The sequence below is a fragment of the Pelodiscus sinensis genome, chromosome 6 (genome assembly GCF_049634645.1).
Source record: "Pelodiscus sinensis isolate JC-2024 chromosome 6, ASM4963464v1, whole genome shotgun sequence".
NCBI lineage: Eukaryota > Metazoa > Chordata > Testudines > Trionychidae > Pelodiscus > Pelodiscus sinensis.
In genome coordinates, this window is record NC_134716.1 from 73444616 (window position 1) to 73471166 (window position 26551).

A 26551-nucleotide genomic window follows, 5' to 3' on the forward strand; every position below is an offset into this window, starting at 1 on the left:
AAGCTGTAAAATTTGTTGTATCTTCTATTATCTCCATGTTAAAGGCCACAAAAGCTCTTCAGTGAAGTCAGCCATTAAGAAATGACAGGTATTGCTATCAGCCTTCTTTATAGCCTATTACCTGCAATGACAGCAGCTGCTACACTACCACTGTACAGCCTATCACATTATTTGCAGCTCAAGCCAGCTACTGTGTCATTTTGGCTCATTTTCTTGACAGTGCCATCATAAATCCATGCAGCTGCAGGGTAACTGTCGGCTGCCTCGATTATCTTCATAGCCCGAATGAATCTTGAAATGTGTGTAACAGGCAATGACTGTTATGGATCAGGCACAAGGGCCATTCTCTATCCATTCTGTCAGGTCTGTGAAGCAAGGCCTACCACAAAGAGAGTTCCTAAACTACTGTCATATAATCAAGTAAAGTACCTGAACTTTGAGAAATCCTGCAGCTCTTCTCAAAACTCGCAAGCTTTAACATCCTTGTGAAGGAGCCACAACACAAATCTACAGGGATTAAAAACGGTAGCTTTTGTGAGTTTACAAGACATATCTTGCAACAGTGAAAATCTAAAGCTTTATTTATATTTAAGGAATAAAAAAGGATATAATTATCTTTTTAGATATATCCCCCCTCATACCCAGTGTGATACAACAAAGATAAATATGGCTTCCCCACTCCTGCTTTCAAGCTGTACACTTAAAAGTCTGAAACAACCAGATTTAAAAAGATTCAAAGCAAAAATCTTCCAATGGAATTTAACAACCTTTTGGAAAGGTTTGTAAGGGGAATAAATAGCCGGCTATGCATTAATGATTGTTTTCCACTTTGTATAGGGCAGTCAATCCAAACTCTCTGTACAAGTGAGCAGGATTATGCCAAGCCACAATAACAACAAATGGTTTTGTGAAATGAGTAGTGGAAGATGAGATCAAATGACACCAGAAGTGTCAGTAATGTGAGACAGTTCTTGAACAATTTTTAACGAGTGCTCTGGTAAACAAAAGATTGAAAAGAGTAAGATGAACCTAGCTGGGGATCAAAGTGGATTAATACATTAGCCTTTCCTTTCTAGGCACTTGATTGGATCACACCTCAAAATAAACCACTGTAGTTTTTATTCAATTATTCATATCACAAAATCACCATACAGTTCATCACAATTGATTGGCTTTGATACAAAAACTTGTATATGGGATTTTTCAAGCAACGTCAGGCAAAACAGCCAATAATAATAAAAAGCATTAACAATGACCAATATATGCCCCTTTCCTTGTTTTTAGCTCTTTATTTTGCAGCTGTACTGTGCCTTCAACAGAAATAATACAGGGCTATCAATTTCATTTAATCTTAATGAATTCTTTACCAAAAATATTACTTTTAGGATGGCTGCTATTAACAGTCAGTTTCTATCTAACATACTGCCACTTGGCCCAGTCCAAAGCCCTTGGAGAAGTCTATGGAGAGACGCCCTTAAATGCACTGAATAAGGCCATATTTGAATAAGGCCATATTTCCTTATACTTATTGCAGGAAATAAGATCCCGATTCATCAAAATACTTAAGCGTGTGTGTGACTTTAAGCATATGATTAGTTGCATTAACTTCAATGGGACCATCCATCTGCTTAAAATGATGCCCCTGCTAAAATGTACCTCAGAGCAGTATCTCAGATGTCATGGTAACATGTTCTCAGGTCAAAATAATCTTCAAAAAGCCTGTAATTGTCTGCTAATTGAATTTATTTAATTCACATCATTGTGGGGCTCAAAGTTTTTTCAAATATATTTTAATACTCCTGCTTCAGATCCACCTATGAGGCTTCTAATTTTTTGTACAAATATTCACCTCATTTTAACCCTTGGAGATGACTGCTGACAAATGATCACTTTTGCAATGGCAATCACTGTTGAATACCGCTCCCTGTAACTGTCTTGCACATTCTTTTTCCAGGGGAACGACCACCACAAAATTAGCAAAATGGCTTTTTTTAAAAATTTCCCAGTATACTTTTCTGCATATTTAATTGTAAAAATGCTTTTCAGTTTATTTGATTTTTATCAAGTTCTTCTGTATTTGTTTAACATAATAAGGCAAAAAGTGTAAGAGAGGTAACCATGTTAGTCTGTATTTTAAAAATGAGTAGTCTTGTGGCACCTTAGAGACTAATAAAATATATAGCATCATGGGCTTTATGGGTAAGACCCACTTCATCAGATGAGTTGGAGTAGAAATAATAGATTCCAAGATATATATAACAGCAAAAGAAAAACCTGTCAATTGTAAGACTCATGCTAATGAAGCCAATTAAGTGGGTTGTATGTGTCCCAATCAAAAGCTGTAAATTGACAGGAACTCCTTTTGCTATCATATACATATCTTGGATTCTGTTATTTCCACTCTAATTCATCTGATTAAGTGGATCTTTCCCACAAAAGGTCATGATACTTTATATTTTTGTTAGTCTCTAAGGGTATGTCTACACTACCCTCCTAGTTCGAACTAGGAGGGTAATGTATGCATACCGCACTTGCTAATGAAGCCCAGGATTTGAATTTCCCGGGCTTCATTAGCATAAGCGGGGAGCCGCCATTTTTAAATCCCTGCTGCTTCGAACCCCGTGCAGCGCGGCTACACAGGGCTCGAACTAGGTAGTTCGGACTAGGGTGCCTATTCCGAACTACCGGTACACCTCATTTCACGAGGAGTAACGGTAGTTCGGAATAGGAACCTAGTCCGAACTACCTAGTTCGAGCCCCGTGTAGCCACGCTGCACAGGGTTCGAAGCAGCGGGGATTTAAAAATGGCGGCTCCCTGCTTATGCTAATGAAGCCCGGGAAATTCAAATCCTGGGCTTCATTAGCAAGTGCGGTATGCATACATTACCCCGCTAGTTCGAACTAGCGGGGTAGTGTAGACATACCCTAAGGGTGTGTCTAGACTACTGAGTTTTGTTGACAAAAGTGGACTTTTGTCGATAAAACTATACCAGCGTCTACACTACCGCTGAGTTCTGGCGACATAATGTCGACAGAACTCAGCAGTTTTGTCGACGCTGGTATACCTCATTTTACGAGGCATAACACCTTCTGTCGACAGAGTTCTGTCGACAGAAGGTGTTATTGCCTGTAGGGTTGCGTCTAGACTACAGGGTTCTGTCGACAAAGCAGCTTGCTTTGTCGACAGAACTCAATGTGTCTGGACGCTCTTTGTCGACAAAACTTCTGACGACAGATACTGTCGACAAAACTTCTGTCGACAAAACCTGGTAGTCTAGACGTACCCTAAGGTGCCACAAAACTTCTCATTGAAATTATGCTAGAGTTGAATTTGGGCCAACAGTTTACATAAAATTGGATTTCAAATATATACGATATCTGACCATATTTTTTCCAAAACTAGATCAGTACTATGGATAGAGAAATGACCACAGGAAACCCACTTCTGGTAGCTGTTCCATTGTTTCCTTCTCTGATGTTTTAGAATATAAATTCAACGTAAGCTAGTAGTAGTATAATTTACTACTCCACATGAATAATAAATGAAAAGGATGATTTACTATATGCATATTTCTGCTTAAACAGGGCTTTACTTCTGGCCAGGCTATCTTAACTTTTACTTTAATTTAAAAAATGCTGCATTGGAGGTATGAAACAGTACTGAAGTTTAGCTTTGCAATACAAATTGAAATTATAAAAATATTCTGATCACAGTAAACAAACATTATTGCACAGAGTGTAGTAGGCCTTTTGTGGGAATCTTAAAAATAAGGAAAATAGCACTTAAATTTCTTATGATTTCAGTTAAGAAATACTCTTTTTAAAAAATAAAGTTTACAAATATTTTATATTTAGACTTCAGGAGCTATTCATTTAAGAGAATATATACTTGATTTTCACAGTGCTCTGATTAGGGCTTTTACTATTATCTTAATGCAGGAAATCTTAATGTCCTCTTAGAACTATAATGTATGTAAAAGTGACAGAAGATACTTTGTCCTCTGTAAAGCTGTGTAACCAGGTGTTTTGGGGACACTACTGAGAATACGCAATTCAGGACAAACTGCTGTAAAATAGGCAAATATACCCCGAAAAGGTTTTGATTATTCTCCCATGTGATCTATATCAAACCAACCATAAAAGTAAGTTGTCTCATACCACACTGGCGAACAAGTAGTAATAAAATGGTTTCCAGAGGCATTCCAATCTTATACTACCACGAGAAATACTAGATTCAGAGATGAGTGGTTCTTCACAACCAGTCTCATCAAATAAAAGTTTCTTCTGGTCCCACAGGACTAGCCAGATCAATATATATATACCCACATCAATATACAACCCAGATCTTACCCAAAAATCATACTATTGCCAATCCTTTTTTATCTATAATCTAAAAGAGGTTTATTTATAAAAAGAAAGAGAGGTGAGAGTTTAAATACGCTAAAAGAATCAAATACATACAGAAATTGCAAAATTCTTGGTGAAGGAGTAGCAGTAATAGAATAAACTGCTGGTTTAAGTCAAACCATTGGAAGAACTTCAGTCCCTTTGTCAGAATTCTCCCATTCGCATAAATCTAGTGTTCAGTCATGTGAGCTGACACATGGGCAAATCACTTGCCCATGTATGATGCAGTTCTTCACAGGTAGAAGTACATGCTAGTTTGAACATTTTCAGGAAGGCTCACGTGATGTGGATTCTAGCTACCTAACTAGAACTCCGCCTGTAGTCTTCAATAAAATCTGGCAAGGAAATTAAAAGGGAGAGGGAAGATCCCCCTTGTCTCAAGACAAGAGCCACAGGATCTTTAAGTAGTCATCAGGTCCTCAGTTTGTTACATTTCAGAGCACTAACAACATAAGGAGGAACTGATTTCATATTGACTCAGATGGAAGAATGACACCAATACCTTTACCTAATGGGTGTGTCTAGACTACAGGGTTTTTTCGAAAAAAGCTTCACCTGCAGCTAGACTGCTGCCACGTTCTTTTGAAATTAAATCAAAAGAACGCAGCAGTTTTTTCGACTGCAGAAAACCTCATTTTATGAGGAATAATGCCTTTTTTCGAAAGTGCTCTTTTGAAAGAGAGCATCCAGACTGCCTGGGTGCTCTCTTTTGAGAAAGCAGCTCTATTTTTTGAAAATACAGGTTGCTGTCCAGATGATCTCTCTTGAAAGAAGCTTTCGAAAGAGACTTGTAGTTTAGATGTAGCCAATATGTGTTATATATGTTACACACATACACACACCTGTCTTATAGGATTGGTATATAAATGTAGGGTATATATATTTTAGCACTTCTTCACTGTAATACAACATAAATCCTGCAAATCGATATATAAAATTAAATTCCTTGCCATATTTATGTTCACATTCTGAGCTACCTGAAACTCTTCCTATAATTTCAACAGGGAATTTATTTTCAATTCCTCTTGCCTTAAAAAAAAGTGGGACATCACTAATATTGAACGACTGCTGCATTCCACCTTGAAAATGACAGGCACAATCTGGTAACTTCAGTTGATCTCAACATGCAAAACTATAGTTATCATCACTAATCTTCTCTGTACAGGTCAAGTGACTATTTAAATAAGGACACAACTGACTGATAACTCTTTTATCATATTTTTTAGAGTGTGATATCTGATACCTGCAAAATACAGTATAAGAATAGCAACCACAACTTGACTTTTGCAGATAACTAACTTCTTTGTTTACCAACCAGAGACCTAACATTTACTGTTTATACACACACACACACACACACACACACACACACACACACACACACACACACACAAAGAAAGTAAATAATAAGGTAATGTGTCACAAAGTTGGATACAAAGAGGAAGACAGGAAAATGGTAAAACTATTAGGGTATGTCTACACTACCTCGTTAGTTCGAGCTAGGTAGGCAAATGAGGGCAACTGGAGTTGCAAATAAAGCCCGGGATTTAAATATCCCAGGCTTCATTTGCATGTTCATGGGTGCTGCCATTTTTAAATCCCCCTTAGTCCGAACTAACTGCCCGCGGCTAGGCGCGGCAGTTAAACGTTAATTCGAACTAACACCTTAATTCGAATTAACTGTTACTCCTCGTGGAATGAGGAGTAACAGTTAATTCAAACTAACTCCTTAGTTCGAATTAACATTTAACTGCCACGTCTAGCCGTGGGCAGTTAGTTCGGACTAAGGGGGATTTTAAAATGGCGGCTCCCAGGAACATACAAATGGAGCTCAGGATATTTAAATCCCGGGCTTCATTTGCAACTCCAGTTGCCCTCATTTTCCTACCTAGCTCGAACTAACGAGCTAGTGTAGACATACCCTCAGTTACTTGAAAAAAATGTAGTGACTGTAGGAATCCACATTTTAGCACTTTACTAAAAGATATGACAACTGAAATGTTTCGATTTGCTATTCTCCATTATTGATATTATTGAGGATAACTAGTAAGTCAAGTTGTCCATTTATTTGTTTTCCAAGCTTTTGCCAGCTGGTAGCTTTCATATCACTGTTTGGCAGAGAGATTTTAATTTATCCAACATTGAAGAATTTTGGCTTACCATCCATAAACCTACTGGTTATATTTCCATTTGTACAACTCATTGAAGTAATCAGAATCAGGTATTAAATGGGAAATATATCATCCCAACAGGCACTACAACTTGGATAAATATAAGGTTACTCTAGTCTGAGCATGTCCCATGTTCAGTCTCACTAGGGCATTAAGTTATTCTGATGGTTAACATAGTTCTAGTGACCATGCTGTCAGTGAAAACTGCAAAATTTCACAAAATTAATATATGTTTTCGGAACAATTACATGTTTCAATCAGTCAAACACTGGCCAATTATATTTAATTTAATTAAATGTCTTCTCTTTTTCCATGAACTTTCTGAGAAGTGGACATTGTAATTGCCATCTCTTTCACCAATGAAAACTTTGGTAACAGAGCTGTAGAATATCTGTAGCATGAGCATGCTTTTCTGTGTCTTACCAATTGAAGGAAAGGACTTAAAACACAGAAGATTCAAACTTTGATGCACTCTATTTATAGAATTGTCATCAATGTCTATTAGAATTCTATCCACTCAGTGTTTGAAGGATTAGTGAGATAAGATATCAGAGCTGAGTGCTTTCCTTTCTCCTTGTAATCTTTGTTTAAGCTTCATATTTTGATAGCAAAAATATATATCATAGCAAAAATCTCTGAAATTACCTGTGAATTACTGTTGTGCTGCACTCTAGGAACTGACTATGTGAAATGCATGTAGAATCACACTCTCTAGAAAAGTATCAGGAGCACCCAAAAATTATCAAATACAAGAATCTATGGTACAGTAAAAAGTTAATTATATTTTTGGGACTCCATATTTGAAGATCATCCTTCCCCCTCTTGTTAACCTCTCATCCTTATTAATACAGACAGATACCTAAGGCTTCAACTATACAAAGACTTGTGCTTTTGCCTAACTTCATGCTATATGAATGGTCTCATTGATTTCACAAGACATACAGGAAAGAATGTCTTACATTGTTCAAGATTTATGCACATTCTTAGCTTTATATACTACCAGCTATTCACCTGGTATATATTCAGAATCATGCCCTAAAATAACTGCATTCCTCTCTTGCACACATCTATAAAAAATTCTAAACCACCATCTCAGAACAACAGACAATATCAAAAGAGAAGTTAATACACATTGCTATGTACTCCAAATACCATCGAGATAGATGTATAAAAATTACTTACATTGTAGATTAGACAGATTAAAAAATAGAGTGGATAGATCAAGAGACTAGGTAAAATGCATAAAACATTAGCTCATATAACAGATTACATGTCCTAAAGAAGAGATTAGATCATATTAATGAGATTAGCTATTTATCAGTTAGAATCAATTTTATGTCCTACCACAAACCAAGTCATTTGGCAATGAAAGAGGAAAATGGATCAAATTGCACAAACGGTATAGCCAGGGAATGCTTTGGCAGTAAAAGGAATAAAGAGGTAACAACATTATATTCCTGTCTGGTCTCTATTTCTTTTCAGGCCCTCTGCTGAGATGTGTTATACTAGTATAGAGAATGAACTAGTATAGAGAATGCACGTGATCACCATCTGTTAGCTGTTCTGTGGCCTATGCACAATGAGTAGTGGTCTCAATTCAGTTCCTAGTGAACAGGTGCCCACATCACAAAAAACATCAACAATGGCACTAATTGTCACCATCACTAGGGCCATCAACTCCATCCTGTTGCAGAGGGTCATTTGCCTCGGAGACCTGGACCCCATTGTAGCCGGATTTGTTGCCCTGAAGTTCCCAAATTGCAGTGGAGCGATTTGACGGGACCCACATCCCGATCTGTGCACCTGAACACTGAGCGGCCCAGTACATCAACCACAAGGGCTACTTCTCAATGGTGCTGCAGGCCCTGGTCTACCACCATGATGCCAGGCCGTGTCGACAGTACACCGCCTTTTTTTCGGGTGGTTGGGCAGAGCACACAATGCCAGCATTTTTCAGAACTTCAGCCTTTACAGGAAGCTGGAGGCAGGCACATTCTTCCCCCGCCGTGACTTTGTGAATGGGGACATGCAGATGCCATTATGCATTGTGGGGGACGTGGCCTACCCCGTGATGCTGTGGTTTATGAAGCCCACCTGGACCCTAACAGGGACCAATTTAACCGTGCTGCCCACTTTCCCCCATGCTGCCTGTTTCCCCCCAACCATGCTGCCCACTCCCCTACCCTGGCCCATGGAAAAGCAGTCAAGGGAAGTGTCTGGCCACAGTGGGATCCCCCCATGGACAGCAGAGGAGCTGGGAGCAGCCTGGCCATCCCTGGGGCCCGCACACACACCTGCACCTCGCAGTGCTGCCCATGGGAATGGGTGCTACCTCGCATGTGCAGGCATGCCCACGTGCTGTGTGTGGAACTCCTCAGTGTATCTGGGGTCATGCCTGTGCCCTTGTGGCTAGCCTGCTTCCAGCCGTAGCAGTTGTTGAAAGGGCGTCTCCCCTCACCCCCTCCCCAGAGCCGGATGTGTGGGGCCTCTCCTGAGCCTGGGAGCATGCTCAGGTGTTGCCTGCTGAGTCTGCGTAGCACACACTAATGCTGCACGTGTTTCCATGTGCACGAACTGCAGCACGATGTACAGTCCAAGTAGGCCAAGTGACACTCGCATCTGCCCCTGTGCACCCTCCTCCCTCGCCTTGTGTGTGTGACAAACTGAGAGCACTCACCTGAAGATCCCTCCCTGGCATAAGACGATGCCTGGGAGACGTCCTGGCTCATGGCAACTGGCTCCAAGCAGAGCATGACAGGGGCCGTCTCACCTTCCTCCTCCTGCTGTTGTCCCTCGTAAATAGTTACATTTCAAAATAGAATAGGAAAGAGACCACTATCTATATGAACTTGAATACTATAAATAACAGAGGGGAAATAATTGAGAGAGAAGTTGAAAAGAGGGTGAAGAAGTTGAGCAAGGGAATTTAATACTGAATATCAGGACAAAATTCCAAAAGGTGTTGTCTATTACATAGTTGAGTAATTTCCACAGGTAACCTTAGGAATCCCATCACATCTGTGTTTACAACAAGGCTTAGCAAAACACTGGTGCAGAGAGATGAAACACATTGCATGGAATTTGAACAAGATGATCTGTTCATCTTTTGACATTTTTTTATTGATAATGCTTAGGTGGCTACAATTTTCTCTTGATAGAAATGTGTTCCACCTAGGGACAATTTGCTGTTTAGGAAATAGTAAATTTTCCAGAAATAATGTGGGATTGAGTAAGACTTTAAGAGTTGCTCACTCACAACAAAGTTTATCTTGGTTTTCCATAGTGAGTGCCTTCTTCTCTGAACGGCTGTATTTGACAAATCAACAATGGTTTTGAAACTATTATAATGCAATAATTTTAAAGCAACATTTTTTTTATTGTCATAATTTAAAACAAAAAGCTATTTTTTGAGAATGAAAAATATTAAGAATTCCATATATAAAAACTCCACAAATGGAAATTAATCTATTTCTCATGTTTGCAATCTGGCCTCAGACCTGTTGAGCATGGATGCATATATTTTACATGTCAAAGCATTGAAAAATAGTAAAGATATGTATGTTTTATTCAAAAATACAAAGAATAGAGGCTTGAAGTAAATGCACATGGTAGAGCATTTAGTAGGAATATTTAAAAAAATACCCTCAGAATATTTTATTAGAATTGAGGAATCCTTTTCAGTCTCAAAAAACTGAAGAGGGCAATTATCTGAAGTGTATAAAACTAACATAATAAAGTGCAAAATTATGATTATTGCCCTAATTACATTAGCACAATAGAATTACTGGTCACTTCTTCCTGTAGTGATTTAGTCATCTTGAATATTAGACTTATACAGTACTCCTTCAAATATATAAAATTCAGTTAGGGAGGACATTACACCATTTCTTTAGTATTGCTTTCATCACATAACCCCAATGCTGTTCTTTGAATTAAAATAAAAATCTGCTGAACACTAATTATTTAACCTTACCTCCTACCTACTTTCTCTCTTTATTCTGAAGATTTCTTAAGGGCTATAATGAGCTATCCCCACACAAACAGGCCAAATTAGTGGATAATTACTGCTGGGCCTGTGAATGTTCTCACTCCTCCTTTCTTACAGTTTCACAACATTACCAGAATGGTCTGTCACCTCCCTACCAATTAAGAACAATTACTACTTTATAACATTAGTGGTGGCAGGCTTATTATGTTGGAGGATATGTAAAAGTAAGGGGACTAGTGGTGAGTGGGCAGTGAATCAAGAGCAAAGGAGCTCTTTACAGCACAGAAAATTTGTTATGTTCATAATTCTATTTTTATTTTCCAGAACTAAAGCTGCAGCACACTCTGTAAACACCAGGAGAGATAAGAACGTGAATCTCACACACCAAAATTTTTTTTTTAAATGAACAAGACACCATCTAGTTTTGATACCTATAGATTTTCCAGATGGTGGAGAAGCGCTTGCTTAAAATTTATTATTTTAATGTAAAAATGTGTTTTAGCAGAAAGAATAGGATCTGGGAGTCTGATTTTATCAAAATGAGGTATATATCAAGTATGGCATGGCCAAGGGAGGTACAGTGACCCCTCCTCACCAAGATTAACAAAACATTCCCGTCCAATCTGTATTTAAATGGGAGAGTTCAGGTCAAGATAAATCTAAGTCAAACATTCAGAGGGAGAGAGCTGAAAGAGAAATGTTCTAGTGGTTTGTACATCCTACATTATGTGTGTAGTTAACTTCTGTCCTCCTTGTGGAAAAAATAACTCAGGCTCACATGCCTTAGATTATTAGTTCTCTGCCTTTCACATTTCAAAGACATTTTTTTTTTAAATCTAAAAGTCTGCAACTTAGAGGATAGAGATACATTTCTAAAAGTAAAATAACTCATTAGGATAATAAATGTCAGAGATTTTCAAAACAAGAAAGACCACAGTACTCTTAGTACATAGTTCTCTGCTGTCTGCTTAAAAATAATCCCTACCTGCCTTGTTTTGCTCATCCTTCTACTTCAGCACAAAAGTTTCTTTTTAGGATATTTGCACTGATTATTCAAAGATATGTACTTAGAAATAATAGCCTGTAGGAATATTTTGGAAGCGGTGTCAGGAAGGGGTATCATTTGTTGTAGGTTAAATGGGGATATCCCCCCACACTTTACATAGGTCCACGTACTTTTTGCCCTCCTCCTCCACAGCTTTTGCACAACATAATGTAGTCACATGAAACATTTTATATGCTGACACAATTTTGCCTTTCCCGAGATTTTTTTCTGAAATGACATCCAAGTTGGCAGACACAAGGGAAAGGAATAGTGAATATTTAAAGTGCATGAAATGTACCATCTCACTAGCTCACTAATCTGTAATATAGGGATTTTGCATGTGTAAGGAGAATACTACAGGTTGAACCTCTCTGACCCAGCACTTTCTGCTCTGGCAACATTTGTAGACCCACATGAATTTACTTAGCCGGATGTTCACTCATCATGGGTATAGCCAAGTTTCCCTTGTTATCATAAAATTTATTTATAGCCACCAGTCCTGGCTCTCAGTATTCTGTGCTGTTATTTAGCTAATTTACTTCTAAGCATCTCTGAAGAGCTCAGTAAGCAAGGGAAGTGCTGGTAATGCTGCTAGACAACATTGACCTCCCATGGCCTGACAAATTTTCCAGGCTGGCACTGGTCAGATCCCAAGGGTGCCAAACTAGAGAGATTCAACCTGTACTATCATAGGGTACATCTATACTGTACATTTATTTCTGAACAAACTATTTCTGAAGAGATTTTCTGGAATAATTTATTCTGAAATAGTGCATCTACACACAAAATGTGCTTTGAAATAGCGCTTAGCTATTTCGAAATAGCACATCCACACTGATTGGATGCTGAATCACAATTAAGGCCACCCAGAACCAATTCAGACAGGGCATTAGGTCAGTAGTTACTTCCTGTATCTGCTGCATAAGGCTATCTGAGACGTATGCTTACAGGGATCCCCCTGGACAGCCATTTCTCAGGTTTTTCTGCTTGCTGGTTTACTTTTCTGAGAGACAGCAAAGCATTTCCACTGTGTGCTTTGGTTGCCTTGCTTCTGGACACCACAACGCTCTCTACTATGGGGCTGGAGCTGACACCCAGCAGTATTCGGATATTGCAGTTCGTGCTGCAAGTCATGCAGCAGTTTTTGCATGCTGCCTCCCAGGTGCTGCAGGAACCCAACCCCCAGCTCTTCTGGGAGGCTCTCCTTGAGATTCTCCTGCAGAGAGATCTATACATCTGTATCTGGCCCACCCTCCCCTGTACACCATGCCCCGCTGCCTTTGGCATCTGGACACCAGTGCAGACTTGTGGGACCAGATTGTCTTGGAGCAGTGCATAGACTAGCAATGACTCCAGAACTTCAGAATGAGGAAGAACACTTTCATGGAGCTCAGTGAGTGGTTTATTTCTTCCCTCCAGTGACAAGACACTCATATGAAACCCGCCGTCCTCCTCCAGAAGTGTGTCATCATCCCCCTCTGGAAGCTCTCCATGCCGGATAGCAACTGATCTGCAGGGAACCAGTTTGGCATGGGGAGATTGACCATTGGGGCCCTGCTCATGCAGGTATGGCACTCTCAGGCTATTGTCCCAGGAGGTGGGTGGAATGATGGAATAGGTTTTCCTAGGGAAAAGGATGGTGATGCAATCCCCCTCCCAGGAGGTTTTTTTCAGTCCTGCCCTCACAAAACCCTGTCAGAGATTGAGGTGATTGGGGGTTGCTCCTGGTTAGTGGGGAAAGGGGGATGGGAAGATGGACTGGGGAACTCTCAGGCACCCCTGTGATCTGTCTGTCTCTTTCTGCAGGTGGTCAAGGCCATCAACACTATCCTGCTGCACAGAGTCATCTGCCTTGGAGACGTGGATGCCATCATCTCCAGATTTGCCAACCTGGGCTTCTCCAACTGCGGGGAGGGGGAGGAGGGGCTATCGATGGCACCCACATCCCCATCCAGGCCCCCGACCACTGCACATCTCTGTATATCAACCGCAAGAGATACTGTTCATTGGTCCTGCAAGCTGTGATGGACCACTGAGGCCAGTTCACAGACATCTATGTCAGGTGGTCAGGGAAGACACACGATACATGTGTATTTAGGAACTCTAGTGTATTCCAGAAGCTACATGCCAGAACTTTCTTCCCCAGCTGCATCATCAGGGTCAGGGAGGTGAACATGCCCATCTGCCTGGTGGGGAATGCAGCCTATCCCCTCCTGCCTTAGCTCGTGAAGCCATAAACTGGTCACCTCAACCCCTCTCATGAATGGTACAATGACAGGCTCAGCAGAGCCCGCATGGTCATGGAGGGTACCTTCAGCTGTTTGAAGGCACATTTCAGATTCCTCCTCACTCGGCTGGACCTCAGGAAGCAAAACATTTTGCATGTGGTAGCTGCATGTTATGTACTCCACACTTTGAGTGAGCACAAGGGGAAGGCATTCCTGCCAGGTGCAGGGGTTGACAGCCATGCACTGCTACCATCTGGCAGGCCCATCAGAGGGCCATGTGCATCCAGGAGGCCCCGAGGAAGAGATTCTATGTGGGGGGCCCAGTGGCACTCTCCCCTACTTTTGCTTCCGCTTCCCCGCTCATTGCCTTTCCTCCAGTCACCCTTTTCTTCCCCCCTTCTTTCCTCCTTTCCTAGTGCAAAATAAACCACAACATTGTTTTTGAAAAACTAAAAACTCTATATATTTTTATTTGGGGTCAAAGAAACTGGGGAGAGACTAGGGAAAAAACCTGGGAGATAGGATGAGAGGAGGGGAGGAGAGAGGATGACAACCTTGGAGGAGGGATGAGGGAGCTGGAATGGGGAGGAGGTGTGAGGAGATGTTCAGGGCTGGGAGTCCTGCTTGGCTGTGCTGATCCCATCACCACAGGTGCGGGGGCATTGGCATCCACAGGGTATGGGGAGGGTGTGGGGGGAAAAGTGGGAGAGGGAGTGGGAGGAGGAGCTACAGCAACAACAGGAGTGAGAGCAGAAGCTGGAGCAGGAGTGGGCATCATACTGACAATGAGGGAGTGCACATCCATGCACAGGGAGTGGCCCTGCTCCAGCAGCTCCTGCCAGGTGTCTCCCCAAAGCTGGATGTCCTCCTGGAGCCTGCAGTCGATGGTCTGCTCCAGGGATCAGAGTGCCACCAGGTGCTGCCTCTGGAACTCATCCATTGGTCTGTGACACCTGCAGATGGCTCGCGTTAGGGAGGCTGTTCTGGGTGGTGTTGACAGCCCCCCTCTCATTGCTGATCTGGCTGTGGAAAATAAGGAGAGACGGTCAGTCATTGCAGGGGACACTGTGCCTAAAGCGTGAGCCAAGAGCGACAGTTCTTGGCTCAGTCAAAAGTGATGTGCTTGGAGCAAGACCACATATGCTCTGTCCAGTGGACTCAGATATTCCCAGGAGTGGGCACTTCCCCAAGAGTGGGGGCAGGACTGCTGATTGTGTGTGTGTGGATGTTCCCAGCCGCCTTCTAGAGGTAGCTTGTGGAGGGAGTCCCACCCCAGGGTCATGAGCATGGCAGGCCTCTCCAGACACTCCATGGCCAATAGCACAACCCCTTCCCGGCCTTCTGCAGGGCCTCCTGCATGCCACAAGCCCTTTCTGGAGAGGCTTCAGCTTTATGAGCTCCAGGGGAGGGGGGAGAATAGAGTTGGCTGAGTGTGGTCAGAGCAGCCAGCAGGGCACCCTGGGAAGGGCTGGAGGCTCCCTATTTTGAATAACAGCTTTTACTCTATGGCTACTTCTACACTGGCCCCTTTTTCAGAAGGGGCATGCTAATTTTGAAAGTGGGAATAGGGAAATCCGCGGGGGATTTAAATATCCCCCGCGGATTTAAATAAACATGTCCGCCGCTTTTTTCCGGCTTGGGGAAAAGCCGGAAAAAAAGCGTCTAGACTGGCCCGATCCTCCGGAATAAAGCCCTATTCCAGAGGATCTCTTATTCCTACTTTGAAGTAGGAATTTCCCTATTCCCACTTTCAAAATTAGCATGCCCCTTCCGAAAAAGGGGCCAGTGTAGACGTAGCCTATATGTCTAGAAAGATTGTCCGGAATTACAAATAAAATAAGTGAAAGGTGGGGTTTCTTTTTGTTTTTCACTGGGGGTGAGGCAGGAAATCAGAGAGGAATAGGGACAGACTAAAGAATCCCCTGTAATGCTGTCAAGTATCAGAGGGGTAACCGTGTTAGTCTGAATCTGCAAAAGCGGCGAGGAGTCCTGTGGCACCTTATAGACTAACTGAAGATGCATCTGAGGAAGTGGGTCTTTGCCCACAAAAGCTAATGCTCCAACACTTTGGTTAGCCTGTAATGCTGGTTTCTCAGTAAATGAAAACCTGATAATGAAATTGACTATAAACAGAAAAAGGCATCTGAGCAGTCTAGTTTTGCTGCTTATTTCAGTGCTGTGCAAAAATTAGTCAACACAAACAATTTGTATTATTTAATCCAAATAGTGATTTTAATGCATTTTTATAATGACAGTGCACTTCTCACAAATGTGACTCATGGAAGTTACTACAGGTCTGCTAAGCCTTTCTGTCAAGAATTGATTCTTTGAAGGTGGTCTCCTCAATGTGGGAAGAGAAAAATGAAGGAAAGAAGGATGAGGAAAAGAAGCAAGGGATAGAGGTAGAGTAAAACATGGTTACTCTAACTTTACTATGAACTAACGTTACTGTTCATATTTGAACATACTTTTAATGATTATATTACATGAACCTTATTATTTCCTACTCTTACTTTATGCACATTAGCTATCAATATACCTCAAATCAGAATCATGCCCCCAAATTCTAGTCTTCTCCATACTACTCTGGAGTTTGGTGCCATAAAAGAAGCACATTCAAGAAAAATGGTTTTATTAAAATGTGTCTTCTATGTACCACCTAATTATTTGCTGAGTCAGCCAGCCAGTCACAGAGCTTAATTCTATAGCCTCTTTGATAGTGCTGTAATTGCACCCCTGCAGTTGTAATGCCTTTTCATAGACCCACTTCGTGTGACTTTTTTTGAGACATGACAGCAATGCCAATCCCAGTCTGGAAACTGCTGGAAAAGCAGCATTTGCAAGTCTGCAATGTTATCAAGAGAAAGTTTGCCCTGAGTTCCCTACAGAGCAATGTGCTAAGGCTTTCCAGTCCCCTGCTTCTTTTGCCATTTGTTGTTTATGATCAAATATTTCATGAGATTCTGATGCCTTTTATATATCAAATTAATCTTGAAAAATTGATACATAGAACATGAAATATATACACCAGGGGTACATCTACACGGTAGTGTGTATCTCGAAATAAGCTATGCAATTTGACCTATGCAAATTGCGTAGCTTATTTCAAAATTGCTTATTTCAAGATTTGGCACTATCTACACAGCACTAATTTCAAAATAAATCGCTATTCTGGCATCTTCCTTAATCCTTGTGCAACAAGGTTTACAGGAAGCTGGAATAAGAAGCCCATTATTTCAAAATAACGCACATGCTGTTAAGATGCACAGAGTGCTATTTTGGGATAACGGATGTTATCCCAAAAGAGCGCCACTGTGCGGATGTACCCCAGTAGTGTATTGATTCAGAATTGCCTCTGTTTCTACATATTGGCTGAAGGAAAATAACAATGGTAGAGTAAACTCAAATGTTTCATATAATACCTAGAAGTTTCATAGTTATATCAGAAGAGTACCTATATTTTTGGGACTGTAAATGTTCTAAGAACAAACATGAGATTTCCAAAATATCCGAGATTTCAGATGAGTCAGATATAACACAAAAATAGCTTAACTCATGGGAGATCAATATTTACATTTCCAGACTAAATAAAAAATTCAGAAATTCAGAGGCTTCCTAAAATAAAAATCTAACAATGGGGGAGAGAGGGAGAAACAAAACAAAAATAAAAATAATCCCACTAACACTATTTTTTGATTGAATTGCAATTAGTTCTGAATAATTTGGGGACAAAAGTTAGAATTAATACTTACATTATTTGATATAGTCTATTCTTCCCACGAATAGCTCTGTTTTTCAATATAAAGGCATCAAACAGATAAACTAACTTTTTCATTCATAATTTTCCGTGGAAGATCAGATGGCTTGTGTGGAAATGAACCATACCTAGACATAATCTCATTTAGTGACCAAAAGATAGTATTTTTGTGTGATACCAGTAGAAATCAGCATGCTAGTTAACACTCACTTGTAATTAAATTGGTTTAGCTACTAATATATTTAAATCCATGTACCCTATTGTGCGTGCACTCCTCAAACAATATAAGAGAGCTTCATATCAGTTTAAGTAGTTTCCTTAATGACAAACTAAATTGACATCAGGTATTTATAAACTGGGGGCTTGGACCAATTTAACTAAATCAGTTTAAACTGTTGCAACTTTGGTAGACAGATATGTCCTCATACACTTCATCTTTACTACTTAAAAAGCAGTCGGGGACTTTCCTCCCTTTACCAGCATCCCTGTGGTTGACATCACTTGTATCACCCAGGAATAAAACTACAGTGCCTTATCTCCACTAGGATTTTACAGGAAAATATGTTATGCACATTACTTATCCCACAATATCATAGAATCATATGGCTGGAAGAGACTTCAGAAGGTCATCAAGTCCAGCCCCCTGCCCAAAGCAAGACCAGTCCCAACTAAATCAACCCAGCCAGGGCTTTGTCAAGCCAAGACTTAAAAACCTCTAGGGATGGAGATTCCATTATCTCCCTAGGAAACTCATTTCAGTACTTCACCAAACTCGTAGTGAAATAGTTTTTCTTAATTTCCAGCTGTCATGGTCATGAGGGATGACCAGCAGCCTGGGGACTAAGGGGTTAACTGTACCTAGCCAGGTAGTGGTCAGCCAATAGAACTGCAGGTAGGAATTTCAAACTGGGACAAACAAATTTTTGGTTTTCCCTCCTTTGTCTCAGAGGCAGTTTGCTTTCCAGATACTGAGGGGGACGGACAACATGTCCCTCTCCAAGAAAAGACTCTTCACCATCTGTAAGTAGGGCAAAGTTTAGATAAACCTGTTAGGTTTTATTTTTTTATGGTTTGGGAATGGAAATCTCATGTCTGTGCATTTAGAAATGGGTTTGCCTCTTTTTCGTAACAAAGTTTTGTTCCCATGGGAAAATTCCCCGTGAGTTTTTTAATTGGTGGCTCTTATTGGCATCTAGCCAATCCAATTATGCTTGTAACAGGAGTATTGTTTTGATAATAAAAGTTCTTTCTTTTTTATTAACCTGGTATTGGTTCAATTCTGTGTCCTGGAAAATCTGTCTGTGGATATCTTCATGCCTCTGACTAGAGGGCAACGACCAGAAACTACAGTTTATATTTTCTCTTTTTTTTCAAGCTCTTTGAAGAAAAGACCTTGCTGTGCCCTGGGGTTGGTTTCAAGTGTCCACCCATGTTTGTGGGTTCAAAAGCACTTGATGGTGGCAGCAGATTTTTATCCCCAAAATCTAGGTTTTTAGGATTTTGGGGGGAAGTTTCATACCAAAGCCTGGAGAGATAAGGTTTGGGGGTACTTTTGCAGGCCCTACTTCTGCATTCATTGTGCCAGAGTGGGAAATCAGCCTTGACACCAACCTAGACCTCCCCCACTGGGTAAAAACACTTTGTTTTAGCAATGAAGAGAAATCCAAAGAGGTCAAGGACTGTGATGCCAATTCAGTATTACTTTTACTTCATTGGATTTAAGAACAGGTTTAAGTGCTTTGCTGAATTAGACCATGAATGAGCATAGAGCTTAATCATACTGCACTGATTTAAATGAGATCTTAGCTATTTACTGAAACAGAGCAGGTCTGGACTTACAAAGAAGTATTCTACATTAACTTAAAGTTAAATCTTCCTCAAGCCTCCTGTTTATTGGAGGGACAGCATAGGACATGTTCAACTACTACTGTATTATTTCCTTTCTGTATGTAAATTAATGAAAACAATTTCCCATGTTGTTTTTATAAGCACTATATTTGCTTGACAGATTCTAAACTTTCTATAAATTGAAAGGACCTTTCCACAAAACTAGGGTCAGATCTATCTTGAACACAGAAGAAAAATATGTAACTGATCTTACAATATATTGCTCTAAAGAAAGCTTTAAAAGGCTAATTGAGAAGCTCACAAATAAAACTAATTTGCAGTGCTGCCAAATTAATGTTACTTTTATAATTTCACATGCATTGTCACATGTTTAACTTTAAAAGTAACAAAACATTAGAAAATATAATCTGTAGGGAACAATCCAGAATTGGTGACCTAAAAGTTGTTTAGATTTTATTTTGTTTTTTGCCCCTTCCTCTCCTAAGTTCAATGCTAGCATTTCCATTGCTGTGAAAAACAGGGTCTGGTGACATAGTTGCATGAATGTTTTAAAATTAAATTGAATAATTTATATTGTGCAGCTTTCAAAATAATGATTATTCTTTAGATACTTCTATTTGCATGTGTCTTCCTTTCAGAAATAATGAACATATTTTTTTAATGTCAAAATCACTCCACAAACATTTTGCAGGTTAATTAGTAGTAAGCTCTCAACACTAAAGTCTCTACTGGAATGCGTGAGAAGCAAGATCATGGATGAGTGAATCTTGTTTATTTCAAGGTTATATGGACTGTTTTTGAGGGTTCATATATCTATGCTGAATTCACAAAACTTATCCCACCTGTAATCTGGGTCGAGGTCCCCCCCCCCCCCCCCCATTTTAGAAAAACAGCTGAAGGGAAATCTATATTATGCGCTATTTTTTAAAAAAGAACAGTTCCTGTCTCTCACAAGTAGGTGTCCTGTATGCAGTTTATCGGGTGTTTCCCTCTCCCCTTTCTGATCTTTATTTCAGTCTGTCTATATTTGTTTTAAATTCTATCCCCTATCTGCTCCGTTTATTACAATCTCTCCTTACCAGATCATGAATCAAACAACAATTAAATCAGCCAAACTTTCAAACCCAGGATGTTTAAAAAGGTATGAAATTAGGGGAAAAAAATCAACCAATTCTTTAAAAATGACAAATGCATGCCTTATTCAGTTTGACATAATGTATGGTAACAGACAAGGGAAAACACAGGTCATGTGATGATTTCAGCAAATGCAATAAACTCAGAATTGTGCTATATGTTACACTAGCTGTACAGTTTCTAGAAAGAACTGTGGGATCTGGCATTCATCATTACACACCTAGAATTTGTTTCATAACATCATCTCAAAGGGCTATAAATCCACAAAAGGATTAATTGACACTAAAGGTGCTTAATCCAAAATAGGGTCAGTGGAACCCCTGCTGAACTGCTACCTAAACTAGTAAGTGCTCAAAATCTCTGAGTGTTTATGTTTCCACCCACAAAGTTCCTTAGATGACTAAAAATCTGCTGCTAGACATATGTACTGCTGCCTCATTCTGAGGCCAAGGCACCTATTTCATGCCTAGGTCCTAGAAGGATCGTGAAATTATGCATTTCCCTATCTCTCAATCCCATGGGGCCAATCTGATCAATATTCTCATGGGCTAGGCCTAGCACAAAAATCAACCAGAGGAAGATGTAAAGGTGCACCTCCCTCATAATGCTTAACCCACTGATCAGAGCACTTACACACTGGATCAGGGACGTGAATGTGGATCTTTCAGGTGAGTGCCCTAACCACTGGGCTATAGTCGCATTCTCACTCATTTCCTATAAATATTTAATTATTTACACTAGGTGGAACAACTTCAACAAGAGAGACAGAGAGCCTCACCCTAGAATACCCCAAAGATTAAGCCACTCTCCTGAGAGGTGGGAGTCCAGATTTCACATTAGTGCTCCAAATCTGGCAGACGGAATATTGAATCTGGTTTTCTCATATCGTGGATGACTGCTCTAATAATTCAGTTTAAGGTTATCAGGGGGAATGGATCACATCAGAATTATTCCTAGTGTGTGAGAGAGAAAAGAACCAAACTTTAGAAAATTCCAAGAGGTATTGCTTCCAGTTCTGGGTCTCCCATTATATAAAGGATGTGGACACATTGGAGAAAGTCCAGCATAGGATAACAAAAATTAGTAGGGGGCTGAAGCACATGACTTATGAGGAGAGGCTGAGGGATTTGGGCTGGTTTAATTGACAAAATAGAAGAGTGAGGGGGGTTTAATAGCCACCTTCAACTACCTGAAGGGGGTTCCAAAGAGGCTGGAGAGAAGCTGTTTTCAGAGGTGACCAATGGCAGAACATGGTCTCAAGTTGCAGTGGGGGAAGGTCTAGGTTGGATATTAGGAAAAACTATTTCACTAGGAGAATGGTGAAGCACTGGAACAGGTTACCTAGGAAAGTGGTAGAATCTCTATCCCATGAGATTTTTGAGACCCAGCTTGACAAAACCCTGGCCAGGATGATTTAGTTGGGATTTGTCCTGCTTTTTGCAGGGGATTGGACTCAATGACCTCTTGAGGTCTCTTCCAACACTATAATTATCCCTTCATCTGACCTGGACAAAGGTGCCTAACTTCTTTTGAGGGGTAGGACTTAGACCAGATCTTTCTCCTTGAATTTTCCTGTTAGGCTATCTTAGGCACCTAACTTGATGTGTATAGGCATCTTCCTCAGGTCTCAGGATTCAACTAGGTGGCAGGGTTTCTGAAGTTAGGTGCTGCATTGCCAAGGCTAAAACCCCAATGTGGATCCAGCCCAACATGTTTTACAAACATGAAAAATAGGCCCTATCCAACCTTCATAGAAATTAATGGGATCCTTTCTTTTGGCCCTGTTCTAATGCCTGCCAAAAGAGTAGTAATATGAAAGACAAACCAATGAAATACTTGCTCTCAAGGACATAAGACATGCCAGTGACAGATATAGAAAGACAACCCAGAAGTCTTGATTCTCAGCCATTTTTCATTTGGTGCAGCTTTTGCTGAAGGCTTGCATTCATCTGCTCTAAGTCCCAAATCCAAGATCTCTCTCCACCTGTTGCAATGGAGAGTGATGTGAAATGTAACAAGTTAGTTCAGTTCTTGAGAATCTGCTCAAACTGTATGCTAGAGATAATGCTTCTTAAACTTCAGAGGGGTAGCTGAGTTAGTCTGTAACTGGAAACATTTAACAAATGGTGCTGGTTCTTAAACTGCAGGTTTTTATTATAATTGACAGATAATGCTGAAAAGATTCCCCCCCCCCCCCACAGCGCACATTTTATTTGTATATAGCAAGGACTGGTCAAAATATAAAAAGGGTCAGATTAGATTTTATAGTTTTTAATTTCATCATGTATTCTCTAAAATACTATGTCTTATCTGAAGCCAGCCTGAAATAGTATAAAATTGGCTTATAGGGTATGCATTTGATTTCATCCTTTTCTCACGGCATTAAAATGACAATTTACGACAGTCTAGTATTCTAAATTTCTTGGTATTTAAAGGTTGCCTTTTTGTTGCTGATTGTTAAGATTTAAATAGCAATCACTTTCTGAAATACCACTATTCTTTCCACTCCTAAACCCAGAAAAACATCTAATTCATTTGTAAATACTGAATTTATCAACAAGTGGGCATGCTAAGTTTTAGCACTATGTACGCTGGAAGGCCAAGAGAGAACAGAGAAGAAGAATTTACACCAAGGCTGCCTCTAGACTGGCAAGTTTTTCCGCAAAAGCAGCTGCTTTTGCGGAAAAGCTTGCCAGCTGTCTACACTGGCCGCTTGAATTTCCGCAAGAACACTGACAATCTCATGTAAGATTGTCAGTGTTCTTGCGGAAATACTATGCTGCTCCCGTTCAGCTAAATCCCAGAGGGCCAGTGTAGACAACGCAGTATTGTTTTGCGCAAAAAAGCCCCGATTGCAAAAATGGCGATCGGGGCTTTCTTGCGCAAAAACGCGTCTAGATTGGCACGGACGCTTTTCCACAAAAAGTGCTTTTGCGGAAAAGGGTCCGTGCCAATCTAGACGCTCTTTTCCACAAATGCTTTTAACAGAAATACTTTTCCGTTAAAAGCATTTGCAGAAAATCATGCCAATCTAGATGTAGCCCACAGCTATAATTAATGCCATTTTCTGGATGGTGCCCAAATGGTCTAAAGTACAGTCATTACCTATTGTCAAATCCAGATTCTCCCTTTGGCAAGAATGTAGCTAAGATTAACAAAGTCATTGCCCAACCAGTTTTACCAATAGCAGTGTCCTTAAATATCTTTGACTTTATTGGGAATTAAGGGTGCTCAGTACCTAGCAGGACTGATCCATAGTCTCATATATTTGTTTAAGCCTCTCCCCAATTAATTTTGTTTAAGGTGTTGCCATGACATCATCAGAGATCTTTAATTTGAAAGTATTGCAGTATACAGTTGCCCAGTAACTTGGTGGCTCCTTCAATTTTCTTAAACCAGGTACTGGTCTCTGGTTGGTCCCAGGATTCAAGAGCTGAAAGTGGCAGCTAGCTTCACCCCCTCCAGCTACCTTCACCCCCTTTGCCTCAACTAGATTAATTTCTAGGGGCCCCACCCAGTAATACCCAGTGGTGATTATGCAGAGAATCATTTATCTGACTACTCATATGAGTAGAAGTCAGGCTTGTGTACAAGGTGTTTTTTAAGGATCCTTCCCTTCATATCAGTAACTCATATCATAACACAGGCATAAAAGACAACAGAAAAAGAAGCGGAAATGGGAGGGGAAATGTGCACAGTGTAAGGTTACTTACTTTTCCTGCGTTGTATCATGTTCATTCCTTGGTACAAGGATTTTTTTAAGTCAATATTTGTTAAGTTTGCCTGGGGTAGCTGTCAGATTTGAGGAGATAATTGAAAGATGTAGGTGTGGAGGTGTTCTGAAGTATTAGAAAAGGATTTATGAATCATCTCCAAAATAACAACTAAGCAGCATAATCTTCTCCTCAACTTCTTTGTTTGCATTTATTACACTGTACACTTGAAAGCCATTGTATCTGCCTCCTGTAACAAATAGATTCATAAACCCATAGGGGCAGGGTCTTTCCACATTTTCAACAGAACAAGCAAATGCTTCTTCTCCAGTTAAATATTCTATACAGTGTTAGTCTCAGAGTTTAAGACACAATAACCTCTTCCTGACAATCAGACAAATAGCTAAAGAAAATTTGCACCACACAGCTTCCAATATCTGGGGAAGCTAAAATCTCAGACATAAATAAGGCAGGGTTTGTAAATGCTGCTGTCCCTGTAAAGTAAAATTCAGATGAGTTGTAGTTAGAGTGCACTTTTACTTCTGAAATTGCACTAGTTCTCCTTCGCTCTCCCCAACAGCACAACTCAACCTTCCAGTGGTCGAGGGCTGGGCACAGTTCACTTCAGAGCCCATGAAATGCTGGGTTATACCTGGAGAAGATCACATGAGAGCAATTGCAAGGATATCCCTCCCCCAGAGACTGAGCATATCACTTCCTTTATGCTCCCAGCTCCTATGGCCTCAGAACCTGGGACTGAATTCTCTCCCCCGCCCCCTGCCCCCCGCATCCCACATGGGAGCTTACTGCAGTGTCAGTCTGAACAGACCATTTTACTGTAACATAGAAACTTAGCTCCAGGACAGGATTCCTCCAGATCTGCACTGGTACAAGGGCAGAATAAGGCCTTGAATCTTTAGAGATTCATTTGCCCTTTGTTATGTGCAGTCATACTGCATTTTGCCTCGCTGTTTAGCACTGTGAATTTCTGGCTGCCAGATGGCACCAAGGGAGAGCTTTGTCACTGGCAGGTGGCTGTGCCTTGATGTCATGTTACCTATTTTTGTTTAGGAAAAATCTCCCTCCTGATTTTTCAATCTCATATCATATGTGTGCAAAAAAGATAATCTTCCCAAGAGTATGTCTTTTATAAGTGCAGCACATGTGTCTAAGAAATGGATTCATTTCGGTAGGTATTGATGTTGACGGGCCATCACAAACTAATGTCTAAACAGGACAAATTATGAAAAAATATTCTTTTAAAACTCAAGAATAACTATTTGTAAAACTTGGCAGTTAGCCAACCATTTGAAAGTGAGGAAAACATCTTGATTTAACATCTGAGCAGGGATAGGAGATTGGTGTGGTGTTTTTTTTTTTAATCTGTAAACAATTGGGCCATATGTAGTGTGATGGGAAACATGAAGGCTGTGATAGAATATCTTTTAAGAAACCCGGTGTTTAATTACTCACTTGATTAGCTGGATATAAAAGGCCTTTCATATTGGCTGAGAACCTCTGTTTTAAAGATATACAGACTAGATCTTACTCCATTTGTGAGAGATGCAGAAACCTTGATAACTACAAAATTATTCTGAAGTTATCATTTAGAGCATGCATAGTTTAAATATACAGGTGTAATACGAAGAGTGCCTCTGTTATAAGCCCATTTGAGAGGTCTGGTATGATACAGGAGCTGCTCATAAAAATCTGACAAGAACACGGAGCTGATATTCACAGTTTTTTAAAAGGGACCAATTCTCATAAGACAACAACAAATTGCCATCTGGTCCTCAGAGATTCCCCAGACTCTTCAACTTCTTAGTTCTGTGTTCCTCTTCTATCCTTCAGATCAAACGCAGGGTTAGTCTCTTCCCCTTGCTTCTCTCTTCAGCTCACTGTCCTTCCCAGTTACCCCCAAACCCATTGATCAAGACAGACATACAGGCGAGTGATTGACACAGGATTAGGTTTAAGCACCAGGCCTCCCCAGCAACTTCAGAATAGAGAGGGGTTCTACAGTCCAACCCCTCTCACAGACCAGGCATTTTATTAGGTCCAGTTACAGGCATCCCACCATATAAACAATAATTCAGGAGAGACCTTCTTGAACCTATGACTCAGCTAACATCGGACTCTTCTCATTTTGCTCTCTACAAGGCAGGAGGTAGGGTAATTTCAGTCTGAAAAGATTAAGATCTCCCCTTCTTTTTACGAAAAAGTTCTCCTTAAAACAAAGGGTACACCAAGATCTTAGTAC

General features: G+C 40.4%; 1 long non-coding RNA gene across 1 annotated transcript in view; it reads right to left on the reverse strand.

Moving 5' to 3' along the window:
• Positions 1-242: 242 nt before the first annotated feature.
• LOC142829746 (uncharacterized) overlaps positions 243-26551 on the reverse strand; it is a 310346-nt gene continuing 284037 nt past the window's right edge. The window contains exon 4 of the long non-coding RNA XR_012904488.1: positions 243-507. This is a non-coding gene — a long non-coding RNA (uncharacterized LOC142829746). The remainder of the gene's footprint in view (positions 508-26551) is intronic.